This window comes from Manacus candei, unplaced genomic scaffold (assembly GCF_025592945.1).
Source record: "Manacus candei isolate 608988 ecotype Guabito, Panama unplaced genomic scaffold, ASM2559294v1 h1tg000034l, whole genome shotgun sequence".
NCBI classification, from domain to species: domain Eukaryota; kingdom Metazoa; phylum Chordata; class Aves; order Passeriformes; family Pipridae; genus Manacus; species Manacus candei.
In genome coordinates, this window is record NW_026138082.1 from 6170238 (window position 1) to 6184978 (window position 14741).

Below are 14741 nucleotides of genomic sequence, written 5' to 3' on the forward strand. Positions count from 1 at the left end.
AGACAATGAGAAACAGAAAGGAAGCCTTACATTTATGGAAATACTTATGCTTGTACAGATCTTTTTCTAAATGGAATTGTGCTTGTAGTACTAGGAAGACAACAATAGCTTTTATGGCAGCTGGAAATTCATCAAATAGCACTTAGGACTTTTAGAATAAGTAAAAGTTCTCCTTAGACATTACAGATAAAAGCCTAGCTCCTGGAATTCAGTGGGAGTTTCATCATCCATTTTAGTGGAGTCTGTATTTCAACACACAAGTATGAAGTCATAGAAATCAGAGATGGAAAAAGCTGCTTAATCATTCAGACCAGACCCAAGACCTTTCTTCATTCCTTTTTATTTTTATCCTTAAGAACTTCTTTGGTATCTGACAAGCTTTTGGAGGCTCTTTTTTTTCTGAGGTATTCTTTCTTTCCTAAACATCTCAAACCTCTGTTTTTTCTGGGCAACTGAAGAGTAGGGCGAGCTGCTTTGAACTCTTGATGTTCCTGACTGATGAGTTCATCCCCCTTCTCCCTTCTATTCCTTGCCAGCACCCACACCATCTCATGTTTCCAGAGGGGTGAAAAAGTTTCTGTACCCCCACTTCACCTTTAGGATGGTTTCTAGTCACAATGCACACGGGAAAACCCCTGCCAACTGACAACACACAGCAGCCTCCAGTAACCCAGGTTTGCCCACGTAACTTTAATCTGTCCTGTGCCAGTTTAGCATCACGCTCTACAATGGAGTTTCTCTATCTTTTGTAGGCTTGTCACACCTAATTTTTCACATGGTGTAAAATAAACTCTGTTAAGGCATATCTTAACCTTAGCAATTAGGGTGCATAAGGAAAAGGAAAACCAAAACGTTATTTTCCAAGTGGGAAGAGGATGACACCTACTCATAAAACGTTGTTTGAAAGCTTAGCAGATTTGGTCTGCATAATTCAAACTAATATCTACAGTCAGTGAGGTTTCCTAAAAGGGGTGGATAAATTAGAGAGGGAGCAGGCATGAGAGTCTGGATATTTTTATTCATACCCTGGCAACTTTTTGGAAAGCAGTAATCTGATGGAGCACCACAGGAGATCTTGTGAAGAGAGTTGAGCAGGTGCACTAGTAAGGTTAAAGAAGGTGGAGAAAAGTGTCAAATAGCTAAAGTTATTAAAGTAGCTAAAGCATCAGATTACATGCAGAGGTATTTTCAGGAGTGTCAGGGGACCTCATTCATTTTGATCACAACCAAGTCTGGCAATGTGTGAGTGCATTGTGACTATCTGCTGTGTAATGCCTTTGAAGGTCAGGCTTGAAGACGCTGAAGAAAATGCCTATAAGTAATGAACTGCTTGTCTTTTAATGCCTGTTGAGACTTCACTGTTAGTAAGTTTTGGAAACTTTTTTTTCTCTATACTTATTCTGCTTAGTTTTATTTCTACTTCATTGTTTTTAGTCATATATCTTAGTACAGTCTTCTTGACCCCTGATGATCTGTCACAGTATCTTCATAAGGTAGTGAAAGATAAGACAGATGCAAGATGAATGGTGAAAAGGGGCTCCCAGGTGTGGGTGCAAGGACAGGAGGTGGCAGTAGCTCCTACAGGGCCCCATGTCTTCACTACAATGCAGGTGGGATGCTGGTACCCACTGGTCTCCTCCCTCCTACCAGAGACTGGGTCATCCCAGCAGCCTGCAGGAAAGCTCAGCCTTATTGCCAGCACATCACAAATATTTGTTTTCTTTCTTTCTTTCTTTCTTTCTTTCTTTCTTTCTTTCTTTCTTTCTTTCTTTCTTTCTTTCTTTCTTTCTTTCTTTCTTTCTTTCTTTCTTTCTTTCTTTCTTTCTTTCTTTCTTTCTTTCTTTCTTTCTTTCTTTCTTTCTTTCTTTCTTCCTCTCTTTCTTTCTTTCTTCCTTTCTTTCTTTCTTTCTTCCTTTCTTTCTTTCTTTCTTTCTTTTTCTTTCTTTCTTTCTTTCTTTCTTTCTTTCTTTCTTTCTTTCTTTCTTTCTTTCTTTCTTTCTTTCTTTCTTTCTTTCTTTCTTTCTTTCTTTCTTTCTTCCTCTCTTTCTTTCTTTCTTTCTTTCTTCCTCTCTTTCTTCCTTTCTTTCTTTCTTCCTCTCTTTCTTTCTTTCTTTCTTCCTCTCTTTCTTTCTTTCTTTCTTCCTCTCTTTCTTTCTTTCTTTCTTTCTCTTTCTTTCTTTCTTTCTTTCTTTCTTTCTTTCTTTCTTTCTTTCTTTCTTTCTTTCTTTCTTTCTTTCTTTCTTTCTTTCTTTCTTTCTTTCTTCTTTCTTTCTTTCTCCGTCTCTTTCTCTTTCTCTCTTTTCTCTTTCTCTCTTTCTCTCTCTCTCTCTCTTTCTCTCTTGCTTTCTATTTAGGATGCTAAAGAACATGAAGGAGGGCTTGTGTAACAGCCTAACCAGGATGTATTAGTGTGTTAACAGTTCTACTCTTTCCTCATACGATGTCCCTCTCGCTTCCAGTTTTTAAACTTAGTTGTTTGTTATTTGCTCTGTGGATTAGCATGCAAGGTGTGTGCAGTATCCACACTGCAGATGTCTATATAGGGGCTAACTCCCAAGCTTCTCTTTACTGCAAGAGTATGAAAAAAAATTGTGTGTGGTTAACAGATCTGCTTTAAAACTCTACTTCTGGAAGACATGACCAGTGCCTTACAGGAGCCTCTTCCTCTTGCTCTCTTAAAGCAGAGTTAGATGACCAGCTCAGATGTACACATCTCTGCTGCTGACACACACATGAGAAGCCCATCTATTAAGACATCTATATACCCGGATGACATTTTAATTTGGAGGTGCTGAAATCAAGTTCACAGCACTGAAGTAAGCTAAAAGCTAGAAATTGATGTATGGGTTCTAGACATTCAAATGTGAAAATTGCACCTTTCAAGTTCGCAGTGAAGAAATGTATTAATCATTTCACCATATTCTAGTTCCTCTAAGACAAAATCCTATAATTTTATCCCTATAGGACCCTATATCTACAGATCAAGACCTAAGGATCTGGTGATCTGGACATCTGTAAAATCTTAGATAGGGTCTAGAAGATGTAAACCATATGTTGGTCATGCCCATCAAATCCTGGAATGAGACTCATATGTAGATCTGTGTTTTTTCCACTGCCGTATGGGAGGGGCATATTGTACAAAATATAGATGAAGATACAGGTCTAGGTAGAGATGAAAAGTACCTGGTAAGAGCACTTTGCCTTTGAGAAGGAATGTATCAATAAACATGTCGTTGCTCTTTATGATGGATATGTGGATTACATTTTGCATACACTTACCTAAGGCCCTGAACTGCAACACGGTGTCAATAATTTCACAGTTTTCCTCTCTTCTTATCAACAATTGTGTTCTATGGAGCTTTATAGTTTAATGTGTGATTGTTGGAGAGGTAGATCACATTCTCCAAAGTTTCCTGCGTGTGAAAAAATGGCATAACACTTAATTTAGAATGCTACTTGTCAAAAATGGTATAGCAAATCACTCATGATCTCTCCCCTTTACAATTAAAAACCTACCTTTAAGAAATGTGGCAATAAGCGGAGGCACATGGGCTGCTTGGCAGTCTGCCCAAAAATCCCTGCAGCCAATGAATAATGATTACACTACAAAGCATCTGTCATCCAGAAATAGACTGTACTGTTTCCTAAACTTGCTATTGTGTCTTTGTACACTACATAGTGGAGGTGAATGTATTTTTTCTTCTGGTCACAGTGAGGAGCCAGATTTTAATTTAAATTAAAAATGTGATTAAACAAAGTCCAATAATGCATAATGTTAGCAAAATATTAAAATATATCAACTATTCTGCTTCAGATTTTTCTATATTAATAAGTATTTTGCTGTAAAACTAGAACAGTTCTAACAGAAAGTTGTTTTCCAGTAGTCTCCTGCAAAAAAAATCAGCATTAATTGAGATTAACACCTGACATCCCAAAACAAATATTTCAGGCAAGTTAATAAACACAGAGAGTTGTCAGGGCAGGTCAAGCCATTGCAAGCACTCCTCCATCACAACAGGAAAAGTATTTTCATTCTCATCGGGGATAAATCAAACCCCAATTCTGTCTTTTTTTTCAGGCAGAGGCATCCAGAAAAAGTGCTGAAGGGTCACGAGGAACAAAAATGCCTCCAGAAGGCTGGGTGAAAACAGCCAGCCATAAATAGCTGGAACAGTTATGAACTGGAGAAAATGAAGAAAAGAACTGCTTTCCTGCTTTTTGTTTGTTTGTTATGAAGCCATGGTGCATCTCTGTTAGAAATGAATAGGCACTCAGCACCTTGATATGGTACCACTCTTTCATCAAACCAGATCCCCTTGTATTGTCTAACATTTACAGTACATGGACAGTGGCACCTCTTTTTCTCCTCTATGTTTCAGTGACTTGAGCCACAGCCGCAGAGATTTCTTCTGTCTAGTAAGCAAAGAAAATGAAAATGATCCTCAGTTCTTAGGACTTACAAAAGAATATGATGTTGTCAACTGAATGGGAATTTGGCAAATTTACCTATGGACAGATTATTCTAATCTATGCCTGGGTTTGGCAATCAAATAGAATTTAAGAAGCAAAGATTGCATGTTAGTACTGGGGAGCATTAATAGAAATGCCAGCTCAACTCTTCCGTATGCTAAGTGGCTCAATTTGAAAACTTGTGGATTTAGGATATAAAACTGAACATAACACACGTAAAAACAAATGGCTGAACTAGGAATAAAGTTTCAGAAATTTTGGAATTGGTGGATTCAGCTTTACTCCAGAAATCCTGAAGAGAAAAAATTGATATGTATTCTGAGTAAGGCTTCACTTTTGTTTGTTTCTTAGTGCCTTAGGAAGTGGGTAAATTTTAGTCAGGTTATCACAATTTGAAAAGATTTCCAAAAGTGAAAATGATGATCTCTGCTGTGCTGTGATATTGTTTAGGATGTGAATCTGCAATTGGTTATGCACTAGATGCATCTTCTTTTTTATTGACTGCATGAAGGTCAGAGTATATAAAATTATGCACAGCTGTAGAATTGGCTGGATCAAAGTCACAGACAAAGTAACCAGACAGCTCTGTAATAATGGATCCAAAAGTTCATTTGGATAGTCTATAACCATATTATCTTCTTTTTCTTCTCTATTATAAACAAAAAGGGTTCACCTGATTTTTCAGGATTGGACGACTAGCCCTCAAGAAATTATTCAATTTTTATAAGTCAATAAAGAGAGCTATATATTTTTTCATTTGTTATAAATATCAAAGAAACTGAAACAATAGTTGTAATTTTAATAGATGAAGTGAAATTTAGCCTCTGACGTAGAAGTTATTACTAAAATGAAAGAGCATGTAAAATGGTAGAACTGTGTATATTTTTCTGATTCTTTTCCTTATGAGGAAGGTTACTTATTGCAATTGTTTTCTCTTAACATCATTTTCTTATTATATATCAACCTTGGTTCAAGCATCTTGATACTATTGTCTCACATCAAACTAAATATTACTTGGCAACAGGCAAGGACAAACAGATAGGCTTACAATTTGCTTTTATAATTAGCTGCTGTGTCAGTGTGAAAGCTAGGATACATGAACAAGGTACATGACCATGAACTGCCATGCAAGACTACCTGCTAGGCTCATTTGCAGCACTGACCATCATGAACAAATAGGTAGCAGTATGTAATCTCAGGCTGGGAAAGGGCAATTTCAGTGACTGAAATGCATGATTACTGAAAATGGTATCTAGAAATGCAAGTAGAGATGGACCACGACCGGTCATGAACAGAAAGCTAGAATCATCCCACTTACTTTCAGGTTCTCAGCAATGCCTTAAATTATGGGCAGAGACCTGCTAAATGTCATTTTCTGTCACTGGAGAGAGAGAACACTGCCAGAGGCAGAGGTCTAAAGTCAGGGGAGATGAGTGAAAGCACAACTGTTTCCAGGCACAGGGAAGGTGGCATGTATTGCCTTCACATCTTTCCACATATATTTCCATAGAAGGGTAGTTCACATAAGGCCTAACTGAGCTGGGGCTACTACAATTCAGACTCCCCCTCCCTCCCCACCCACAATGAGTAGATGCTACCCATGATATGAAAACTTCAGAGTTTATAGGTTACATGCAGACCATCTCATTAAAGCACTTGCCTTTGTAGACTGAAAATTATTCGAGTGTCTTCTTGCATTATAACATGGTAAAGGAATTGTCTGGACATAGAAGAGACATGACAGTGCTGGGTGCAGATATGATGGGAGTAAATATGCTGATCATTGGCATGGCTGCTACCCTGGGAAACATCACTTAGAGTTCTGGTACAAGAGGAAGTTTAGGACTTCCTTAGGTCCCTTCCAGCCCACCCAGGAAATTCGCCACTAAATAATGCATTTGCTTAAATTGTGTGAAGTTACACTGAGTTTTTAATTATTTCACATTCTGTTTGATAGGGAAATGTGCTATTGTAGGCTACTTGGCTGTGTTGTCTTATACCTTGCAAGAGCTTAGGAAGTAATGGGAACACATTTAGGCAGTATATGTGTAGATGAGTTTGTACGTATGTATAATGCAAAAACTGTATATTGGGATGGACAATTTCTGTGGGTTGAACCTGCATGTTAGATGCAACCACAGCCAGAGGTTTTGTACTGTTTTAAGCTATGTGATTTGATACAACAGAACATGTCAGAAAACCAGGACCACACTGTCCAACTTCACTTCTAGAAAAATAAGAGATTAGTTTTGTATTTTGAATACACTTTGACCAAGTGATTATGTAGGTGTTTTACTCTGAACACATACTTCAAGATGTTTCAATACTTTTCTTTGTCAGGGTCTTGGTTATATTTATGCTTTTGTTTTTTTACCATGAATATATCCAGTCATCATTTTCCTGATGGCAGGATCTGCCTGTGTAATGTGTATATTTGTTTTCTTGAAGATGTAATGAATTTGAGACACTTTCAGTAAAACAAAGAAATGTTCTGCAAATTCTCTTCATTCTTGACAGCTCTGCCCTAAGGACAGGACCACTGGGTTCCCAAGCTTATACAATCATTTTTGTCTGAGAACAGTGAACCATAAGAAACTCCTGTTATTGCTCAGAAAATACATTGATTTCACTAAATAGCTGAAGGAGAGAGAAAGAAATTATTTGGTTTTAAGCATTATTTGGCCCAGTATGGATTAAAAGAAATCTTGTCCCCTTCTCCTCATCTTATCTTCCTAAAAAGCAGTAAATCTGTTTCCTTATTGATTCTATCTGTAAATATCTTTTTAATAACTCCAGATTGATAGCTTAAAGTTTCAGAACATTCACTCCGTCATTTTAATTCACATCATGATGGAGATAAGAGATAAGGCATTTAAATACTTGATACCAGGAGGGTTGCAGAGAATCCATATCTATTTCACTGAGCTCAAAAGAAAGCAGAACATTTTCCTGTAGCTTAGAAAAGATCTATACATACTGTGCTATTGTGTGTCAAAATAGACGCCTCTGTGTTGCAAGCTGATTCAGGTTCATCATCTGATTCTCCAACTAGACACTTATTGCTCCTTATCTTTCATTTCTCTGATCTAAATCAGTCATAAATTGCAAGCATAGATTTATCACAGAGGTGAGAGGAGACAGCTTCAGTTCCCTGAGCCATCAGCCGGGGTAATACGTGTCCTGTATTACATCAGGCCATTGTGGCCACGCAGTTGTTCAGCCTCTCCATTCAGATCAGGGCTTCAGCTACATCTGTCTTAAAAGCACCGCTCCTCCAAGAGCCTCACCCCAAATGCCTCCAGGGGTAAGATCTGAATAATAAGGATAAGATTTGAATAACAAAATGAAAACAACTTCCAGCTAGTTTCTATACACTCTTATCCCTCCTTGGAGAAGGGATTTGGGCAATTTTAAAGTGTATCATAAAAAAGTACTATGGTAAACACTTTTTTGTCCTCCTAAATGGCTGTAAAGGGAAGCAAGAATGGGCATCTCAGGGACTGATACCTGCTGTAGAGATATTTAGAGTCAAATGACTAGAGTTTTGTGACCGTAAGAAAATTGTAATATATATTACAGTGCATACTGACCTGAAAATCAGGGTACTGTTAGGGTGAACTGGTTGAATTTTTAATACTGAAAATTTGGCCTCAAAAATGTGAGGGCCAGTTACTGTGAAGAAATGTACCTCTTCAGAAGGGATTATTGTCCCTATTCTTGTAGTCTGTGGACAGACGTACTTTTATTTAACTAGCTAGAATAGTTTATCAGTTCACTGCTCTGTCAGTTTGTTACCACAAGCCCACCAGAGCTTAATGCCACATTCCTTGCTGGAATGACATGAGTATTAAACAGAAAAAGAGTCAGTAAAGAATACCTGTTGAAAGCAGACTTTGCAATACCTGGGATGAATTTATCCTCTAGTGCTGTTTTTCACTTCATTAACTTCACCATATTCATGAACAATGGGATAAGGCAACAGAAATGTGGCAAAATAGGTGGGGCTTTTTCAAGGTAAGATGCTGCCTTGTTCCTTTGTTTGAAGTGAACTGGTCCATAATGCCACCTTGGCAGCCATGGGCTATTCCAAATTGTCCAGATTTACTTGTTAAAGATATTCAATTTTATGGCTCTTACCAAGATTAATAGAACGATCAAAACTTGTATAAAATGGAAAATAGATGCAGTAGAGGGGGGGAAAATAAAACCTAAAAAAACCCCCAAAACAAACTAACAACAAAAACCCTAAAAAAACCCCCACACCCAAACCCCAACTATTTACATCAATGCTGAGCAAAGTAATTCAAATTCTTTAGAACAGATGATACTTAAAATTCACAAGCATAGATCAACTTGTTGAAGAATAAGAAAGTTTATAATTTAAAGATTGTGTTGGAATTCAGGAGCCAAGCAACTACAGGCAGAAGAGAGACTATATTAGGATTTGGTGAGGCTATATGCCTGGATTCAGAGATGGCAACTCCTATGTACTCATTAAATGTTCTTTAAAAAGTTACATCCAGAGTCATTTTCTGTGGTCATAGGCAAACAGCACAACTAGTTTGCTGGCATTTCAGATTTTCTTCATCTTGTTTTAAATTCTTTAGATTCACTGTACTATATAAAAATGCTATAGTTTGCATATAGGGAGTTGTGGTTTTCTTCAGATCTGTGGTTTTTGCATCCTGGAAGTCTTGTTTTGAGACCAAATCTGGTCATTCCAAATTGATTACACAAAAACTATAGACTAGGTTATAATTTCCATGGTGTGTGTAATATGTGGTGTAGCTGATTGGACACTCAGAACTTGTGGTAGACCCTCCAGCTTGCTAACTTCCTAACTCAGCAGATCACAAGCCTTTAGATATATATATGTCGTGTAACAAGGATGGTGATGTTATTACTGTAGGTCTATTAGATATCCTTTAATGATGCTTTCACTCAAAAATCTTGGAGATGCGTTTCATCCAGACTTGGTTCTTTTCCATATTTGTTAAGAAAAAAAATTATTTTGTAACTCTGCCACAATTAAAAAAACTCACTAAATACTTGTGCGACACTGTAGACTGGAGGGAATTAAAATAAAACCTCATGAGGAAAAGGAAACTTACACCAAGTTACAAAAAAAAAACCCAAGCCCCCTGCATGAGTAATTGGATCCCAAAATGTAATGAAATGTTGGCTGAATGTTGTGCTACATACCAAATACTCCCTTTAACAAGCTGAAATCTGAAAACAGTGGAAACGTAGATCAGAGTTTCTGCTCAGAAATGATAGCATAAGAACAAGGACCTGTATTAGAAATAGGCTTCCCATTCACAAATATCTTTAAGTTAAGCATATGTTTGAAGAGACCTTTTTTTTTTTTGAGCAACTATAATCAGAATGAAATAAAAGCCCCAAACAAAAGTCTCAAATAAAGACCTACCAGGGCTTAAGGGAACTGTCATATTGCATTTGGAAAATACCATTTTTGCTCCTGAGACAGTATTGTCACTTCGTAGAAACTAAGAGGAGAAAGAGGAAATAGAAAATGTAATTTATACACTGGTAATAAATGTGCATTGGACAATTTTAAATTAAAATATAGTCTCACAAAAATAAAATAAAATGGCAGATGAGTTTGTTTTAAACACTGGATCTATTAATAACACAGACTTAGGTTTTTCAGGTTTGTCTGTAAAAAAAGTCAAAGATGAGATGTTGCATGAATACACTTGCAACAGATCTCTCTCTTCTTTTCCTCTCTCCACCTCTGGAGTTTCCTGTGCTGTGTAGGACAAGGACGATTTCAGGCAGAAAGTGAAGTTGGACAAGATTGCTGCAGCCCAGGCCTCACAAGGTATCAGCAGAAAAGCCACTGCAAGCTTAACACAGTCCAAATATTACTTGACTAACTCCCACAACAGTGGGATGCTGAAAGAAAGCAGATATGTAGAGGAGGAGCAGTTGCAGGAGTGAAGGAGGAGGAGGAGGACTGTCGTGTGCCTTCTGCTCGGTAGTCAATTCCACACCTCTATTCCAGTCAGTCCCATGGGACTCCATTGTCCCCTCTATAAAGGGGAATTTCAGTATCTTCTGTTGGTACCTGGCTCTAGGAACAGTTACAAACTTATGGAGAAATAGCTGCTTTAGGTCCAGGTTTACTTTATAAGGTCCTGAACATCACTGTATTAAAAGGCTGTTCACTGTATTTAAAGGTTATTAAAAACTTGAACTGTATTTTCAAAACTGAGACAAACACCAAGTCAAAAGAATTTGAGTTTCTCCTCTCTATCCTCATGATAGGTCTAGTAATATTCCATTCTTTGATTCTTTATAATAGCAAAAATCCCAGGAAGAGGAATCTTAACACATCCTTTGCTTAATTGTGGCACAATAGTATCTCCCCACTAAAGTGATTGGATCTCCTCTGAATTTTACTGGATGGTTATGTGGCACACATGCTTCTTTTCCATAAGAAATAAAAGTAAGTGAGCTTCTTTCTGCACAATGTATGTCTCATTTCTACATCAGAAATTGTCTTTGTTTTAATAATTTTGAATTTAAATTTGCTACAATCAGGAGAGGTTAGATGTATATGTATGGTCAGACACCCAGGGTTCAATTCTCCTAAGCATATGAGAACATCCCCCCTCCTCCCCTGCCCTTATCATAAAGATATTCAAGCTGTGGTCTAGAAATGTCTGATTCTCTTGAAGGTCCTATTTATATCTGCCAGTCCTGTGTGGCAGATATCCTCTGTCAGATATTGTAAGGTCTCTGGAGTGACACTAAGTATCTGTGTATGAGAAACTGAATCAAACCCATTAAGACATTTATCACAGTATTTTCAAAAGCATTTTGTCACTCATCTCCCACTAAAAGTCCCTGGAGATGGATTTGGATCATTATCATCATTAGCAACCTAAATAACTAACCTGTCACTGTGCAGCTATTGAATATATTGCATAATGGCTGACACATATCTACTGGATAGTTTGCAAGACAGCAGGAAAGGTATAGAAGTGTATCTCTGGGCAGGATAAAACACGATTGAAAATTGGGACACAGTTGACTATGTTTAGAAGATGGTTTTATTGCCATATAAAAGCATTATAAATATTCATTAGTAATATCAACCTGTAATAGCAGAAATAAAGAATTATACATAAACTTGACTGTATTTCAAGTAAAAAATATTTTAAAATGTTTATACATAAGGGAGAGAAACTGAGGAGTAAGAGGATTAGCTGTGCTCCAGGCATTGAATGTGTGGATAAGTAAGAATCACTATAGGCATCCATCTGTACCTTTGTGGCTGTGAATAGGCTCTCCCTCACCTCTGGGTTTTCTTCTTTTCTCTCTTCTTCTCCCCTCACCCCAACATGTTTGGCATTTGAGAGTTTTGAAGTAATTTCCTCCTCTGGCCTCACCTGGGATCTTTGCTGTCCCAGAGCCTCCTCCTGACCTCAGTGTTGTGTTTTCATTTAAAGTTGGGGATGTCTATAAATGTCAGCAGTACAGGGCAATTAGAACTTTGAAAAGGGCTGTAACATAAACCAGCATTATAGTGAAATGGATACCGCCTTAAGCTGCCTGAAATTCACTTGCTGTTGGAAAGACAATATCCTGCCATTCTCCCATGGTGGCCTTCAGCTGAACACATTTGGCTGACGGTTGACCCATTATTAGAGTAAGTCTCTGCATGGCTTGAAACAATGAAGAAACACAGGGAGAGAGAAGTCAGCAAATTGGGCTGGTAGTTAGCCAGCACTGAGCAGAAGGTTTCTGGGTAGCTCTGTCCTTGTCCCTCCAGTGTACATGTGCTGCTTTCCTTTGCTGCTCTAAGCTACTATATATAAATTAATTCTGCCTTCACATCATCTCCATTAAAGCCATCTAAAGAGCTCCATTAAAGCCATTCAAACACCCTCAAAACTCACTGTGAAGGAGGAGTTTTTGGATAAAATATGTTCTGAATTTGTCAACACTACATTTCCTTTTTTTCATGATGCAACCTAATGTAAAAACAATATGGTAACATTCTCTGTGCAACTGGGAGTATGTGCTAAAGTCAAGTAGGACAAAAGGAAGAATACAAAAGTTCCAAAGTGATCTATTCAATGGATTTCTTAGCAAATACATATATTTCTGCAGAGAGATTTCATGGAACCTCTCTTTCTGCTCCTAAGACATTTCATGTTATTGCACTTTGTTATACACAAAAAATCCACACAGGTAGAATTTTGCTAATTTTCTGACAAGGAATTTTGGAAAGAGTTTTCTCTGATTTATAAATGTTTAGATTCATACATTGCAGTTTTTTCCTTTTTGAACCTAGTATGGAAGCACAGAGCCATGAAATATGCTGGTGAAAATAATTGTGTTTTACTGCAACTCCTTGAAGTTTAGCTAGTTCACTGATCCTGCCTACCATCTAGTAGGGATAGGGATGCACAAGGATGTTCTTTTATGGTACCTTGATTTTTCTCAGAGGTTCCACACTGCACATTTACCTAAACACATTTAATCACAGTCAGACCAGGATGTTGCGATGCAAAATCCTGAAAAGATTCCCGGTAGACTTTGAGTCAGGCTATGAAGAGTTTTGAAAGGACGCTCCAGCACAATGGTAGGGTTTCAGCAGAGCCACCACACCCAACAGGGACTGTCTTGGGCTGGTTGCTGAGCATAGTCCTGTGTCATGAGAGTTCCTGGTATATATATGGCCATATGGTGCTAGGACCTGCATGCTGAAAAATGCAGGTACAGCAATATGTTCTAAAGGTCAATTTCAGAGCACGTATCTATACTTCCTAGTCAGTATGATGCCATTTTAACATATGTAATAAAACTAGTCCTCTACATGAGATACACAAACAGGTCATGGCCTGTGAAATTATGAGAGGTGTCAAGGGAAAACCAAAGTATGAGGTTGACGCTGGAAAAAATGTGTAATTTACTACACAATGGCCAGTGCAAGTTCTTGTTCCAAACAGAACTAACTTCCCAGAAGCAAATCTTTGTGGCTCCATAGGGTATAATATGGCTGTTCCAGCACATTTCTAGTCACCATGAGATGTTTTGCAAACAGCATGGTGTGCAAGCTTTATCTCTGACCTTAGCACTCCTGTAATGAAGCTTAAAGTGTACATTGTCTCGAGTAAATATGTTGCTTACAGAGCAAGCAGTATAGTGCTGTGCTCCTCATCTCCTTAAGAGTCAAGTTCACCTTTGGGAAAGAGGCAGGAACGCAAAAAGACTATCAAATTTGTCTAAAAATCTATGTTGTCAGCTGAAGAGAGAGAGGTATATGAGATCTGGAACAGGAAAATCTTAAAAAACAGAGGAATGGATACCTTTTTTTTATATACATATAACATTATTTTCCCAATATAAAATATAAGTAAGCATTTAGTTATTTTTATGAAAGTTATTTTAGTTATTTTTTCTTGAAAGTTGTATAACCTATCGACTCCAATCTGTCGTCTCTACAGTACCTGGGTTATATTCAATTATGGAAGATAAAACTCCTGGGTTATATCTTCCACTAACAGTTTTTAGCGATGAGCGGAAGATAGAACTGTGATTTTATTGCCTGCAAACTCTTTTTCAGCTGTGGATTCACAGCCATCCAAGAGTCTAATCTATGACTCTGCAAAGACCCACATCTCCCAAAGTATACAGACATCTATGGTTCACAGATCTTTGTCAATAATTTTTAGAGGCTGGATACTGAAAGCTGAATAATCTTCAAGCTGCGAGTCATGCTCTGCAGGAAACATCACATTGCCAAAACCCTACTGTGGTACTAGTTCTAGATGCAATTCTTTTCTGAATGCACTCAGCAGGATACCTCAAGAGAAGGATAGTTACTGTATGCAACCAAAGTAAAAGCACAGAGGAATAACTGCTTTTTATATGGGCTTGGGAGAACCCAGTCCTAGCTGTGCATCAAAATGTGGGCTTGTGAAGTCTGGACATTCAGTTTAATACAGCTCCCTACTTCCAAACACTACTGCAAGAGCTGCCAAACATTCTGCATGTCATAGATTTTTCCTTATTACACAGTCAAATACCATGTCCTATACGAAAACAAAAAGGACGTCGCTTTTGCCACATTTTTGCAACAACCACTTTCCCAGGTGCCCATAAAATGGGATCTTGGAAAGACACTACAGGGCATATACAGACTTTCTAAGGGGGACAAGTAATGCCATGCTGAACATACTATGAACCTAATCAAATCACTCCCAGGTGCAGATGTGAGGCAGAACTGGTTCATGCCA

General features: G+C 37.8%; 1 long non-coding RNA gene across 1 annotated transcript; it reads left to right on the forward strand.

Moving 5' to 3' along the window:
- Window positions 1-283: 283 nt before the first annotated feature.
- LOC127473096 (uncharacterized) lies at window positions 284-2769 on the forward strand. Its single transcript, XR_007905276.1, has 4 exons — window positions 284-404; window positions 537-674; window positions 1284-1364; window positions 2682-2769. It is a non-coding gene; the product is annotated as an uncharacterized LOC127473096 (long non-coding RNA).
- Window positions 2770-14741: the final 11972 nt, after the last annotated feature.